Raw genomic sequence first — 3,981 nt, forward strand, 5'->3', positions numbered from 1 at the left:
ACCTATAGTCTTATGTATTGCAGAGGCTCCGCAGGAAGGCTCCTTCACTGGGCACGTTGTAGCCCCATTTTAGGTATTCCAATCAGTTATAGGCAGAAGACAAAAAAATCCATTATCTTTTAATTCTGTTTTTCCATGAACTTTTTGAAGTCTCCTTGGTTTTTTTTTTTTTTTATGATTGTACTGTATGATTCCATATATGTGAAATGTCTAGCAGGCAAATTCATAGACACAAAAGTATATTAGTGGTTACCAGTGGCTCTGGAAGAAGCCTTGGTAGTGTAGTGGGTTTAGTGGGTTATGCGTTGGGCTGTTAACAGCCAGGTCAGCAGCTCAAATCCACCAGCCACTCAGTGGAAGAAAGATGAGGCTTTCTGCTTCTATAAAGATTTACAGCCTTGGACACTCTATACAGGGTCGCTGTGAGTCAGAACTGAGCAGAAGGCACACAGCTGTAGCAGTACAAGCTTGTGGGGAAGGGGAAGGGGAAATGATGGCTTAATGGGTATATAGTTTCTATTTGGAAATAAATAATGGTAATGGTTTGACAACATTTTAAAGAAAGGTCTAGTCTTCTAACTACAGATTATATTTGCAACCCTATTTTATCACCAGTCCTATATTACATTCTCCTGGTAGTATTCTGAGGTGCCTCTACTGATGTTCAACAGCACTTTAATGTTTTATTGTAGTCATTTCATTGTATTTTTCTTTGAAAATTTCCTTACATTTAGCCCAATATTTACACTTAGTGCTTATCTAATAAAATCTTGCTGAATAACTGAATATAAATTACAGACCTCATTGGATGAGTGTCACAGAAAGAACGGGGCTTATAAAGAACTTGCGTGCTGAATACAGAAAAAAGAAGAGCACATAATATACTGGTGGTTGCCTGGCAAGTGGGAAAGACCAAAAGTGCTGAGTAGCATGTTCAAATAATTAAGAATATTAAATCAGTTAGCACAGAAAGTCCAAAAAATGTTGAATTAGCATGCATTATGCAATATTTATTTTTACAACAATAAAAATAATTTTGATTAGCAAAGTTTGAGGCCAAAAACTAAATTTCAAAAGATAATCACTAAAGATGTTTAGGTGTTTCGTCTCTTTGTTTAACAACAACAAAAAAATGTGTATCCAAGTTAACGATATGTTGTTGTTGTTGTTAAGTGCCTTCAATTCAGTTCTGACAGATAGCGACCCTTTATAGGGTTTCTAAGGAGTAGCTGGTAAATTTGAAATACAAACCTTACAGTTCAAAGTGACTTTGCAGCCCAGTGCATACAGAAATTATTTTTACAGTGAAGATTCTATTGAATTTTGAATGGAAGGTCTAGCTCCAGCACCTGAAAATTTCAGCATGACTGGATTTCCAGTATTTAGTAGACTCTGGACTCTTGTCAATTGACAAGTGGCATAAACTGAAGTGGAGCAGGAATCTTCCAACAGAAGACCCCATGGGTAGGGTCCCTGTATCAGATACATCCTGCCTTGACTTCCTCATAAATTGAGGAGATGTTGTGATGGGGCACAAAACCACAAGCCAATCATTTTTGAGTTCCTATTTTGAAAGGAAAGGGATTGATGTATTTAAATCTAAGTTAGCAGTTGCTGAGGGGATCTTTGTACATTTAACCATGATCCTCAACCACCATTCAGCTCAAATTCTGGGGCCTTGTCTCAGACCAGACAAAAGGAAGGGACACTTGGTTTAAAAGGAAACTGCTCTTACTCATGAGGCATTAGCAAAAGGATCTCAGCCCATTGTTGCCTTAGACAATCATATGTGAGGCATTCGATGATGTCAAGGGATGATGTCAAGGACCTTATATGGATGTGACTCTGCTGCTTTACTTTGAGATATTTATAAAGGTGATATAAAAGTCCACAAGGAGTCCCTCAATATTTCAAATGGTTAGCTCACTTGGCTTCTAACTGAAAGGTTGGAGGTTTGAGTCTACGCTGAGATACCTAGCAAGAAAGGCCTGGGTATCTTCTGAAAATAAAGCCATTAAAAACCTTCTGGAAATCAGTTCTATTCTATACACACAGGGTTACCATGAGGTTGAAGTTGACTCCATGGTAACTGGCTCTCATCATTTGTGGAAGGGGCATCCTACTTATTGCAGTATGCTTAACAGTATCCTTGCTCAGTTAACTGGTTAAAGTCCACAAACTGTTTAGGTTCATATTCAACTTTTGATTAGTTGAGGTTATTAGATGAGTAACCTCGGGCAAGGTTTTCCATCTCTTTTCTTGGTGCCTCTGTTTCCTCCTTTGCAAAATGATAATAATAATATCTAATCCATGGATGGAATTTCAGTTTGGATTAAATAAAAATATTGTAAGTGATTATAACAGTGCTTGTAAGGTAGTAAGCATTACACGTGTATTTGTTTATCACCATTTAATGTGCAGATAATCTTAACATAGAGATCTTGGTCTATTTGGGGATGAGGTTACATTCTGAGTGGGATGGATTTGATCTGAAACCCAACTATAATCTCATGAACGGTTCCCTCTGTAGGTAGAAATGTGGTCGAAACAGCCAGGACTGAACTGGGCTGTAGCAGGGGTATGCAAACACTAAACTTCCCTCTTGTGGACTCCTCATCGACTTCCCAGTTCATTAATGCCTCCTGTTCATTAACAACAATACCAACAACACCAATAATAAAGGTCTAACTCTCCAATAGGGTGAATGTATGAAAGGAAGGTGAGGCCAGCACAGGATCTCAGCATCTGCCAGGGGTCACCAGTAGAATCCTCCCTCCAGAGCAACACAATTAAATATCTCAATTTTGCTTTTTCTGAGGAGACAGGTTTTTGATGTTGTTAAGTGCTGCCGAGTCAGTTCTGACTCATAGTAACACTATATAGGATTTCCAAGGAGTGGCTTATGAGTTTGAACCATCTATCCTACAATGCCACACCAGGACTTCAGATAAGCTGATAAAATGAGAAATATTCACTTTATCAGTCTACTATCTTCACTGGGACTTTTTAGAAGGTTTAATTATTTTACAATAAAGAGAAATATAAAATAAACCAAGCAATATATTCTTCTCATCAAACATTCTTGTCCTATAAAATTTCTGTAAGCATTCTAAAACACCATAAAAAAATGTTTGAAGGTTGATATAAAGCAAATGATTGGACATATCTGATCACTGGCTGACATGCAAAGTCTCCTACTACATTTCTTCATATTTTTCAGAGAAAAAAATAAATCTCTTCCATGTATTAATTGGGAAAGGAAGGATTCTGTGTTGTAAATGTACAAACATCAGATTTGGTCTTGTTAGTATAGTGGTTACAAGTCAGGCTATTAATCACAAGGTCAGCAGTTCAAAACTAGTAGCTGTTTCAAGGGAGAAAGATGAGACTTTGTGCTCCCATAAATAATTACAGCCTCGGAAACCCTATGCAGGATTGCTATTAGTCAGAACCAACTCTACGGCACATAACTACCATCACCAACCAAAGTTCTAATTTTAAGTTTAAAATTTTAACTAGGGAGCATACATTGGCTTATTGTATTCCCTCCCTTCCCCTGGAGAAACACCTTCTCTGTCTCCAGTGGATTATCTTTCCATACTCATTCAGAACATAAAAGCCCACCATAAAATCCCACAATGCTCAAAAACTGCTGTTTGCTCTAGTTCCTACTGCTTAGCAGGTAGGGGCTTGAACAATAATAGTCGATGGTTGTACTTAGTGATTTCCTTTCTTTCTAGTCTCAAATACCATTTCTCTTTAAAATTCGATTTGAATTTTACATCAGTTTCTTATCTAGCTATCTCAATATATTTTCTACTCTTCCTTTGATCATTGTTAAATGAAAAAAAATCTATTTGATTTCAGTTCTGTAGATGAATTCTATTTCATTTATGTCTTAGATTGTTGTTCTTGTTAAGTGACATCGATTTGGTTCTGGCCCATAGTGACCCAGAATAGGGTTTCCACGGAGCAACTGAT

Source organism: Chrysochloris asiatica, unplaced genomic scaffold (assembly GCF_000296735.1).
Source record: "Chrysochloris asiatica unplaced genomic scaffold, ChrAsi1.0 scaffold00036, whole genome shotgun sequence".
In the NCBI taxonomy this organism is placed as follows: Eukaryota; Metazoa; Chordata; class Mammalia; order Afrosoricida; family Chrysochloridae; genus Chrysochloris; species Chrysochloris asiatica.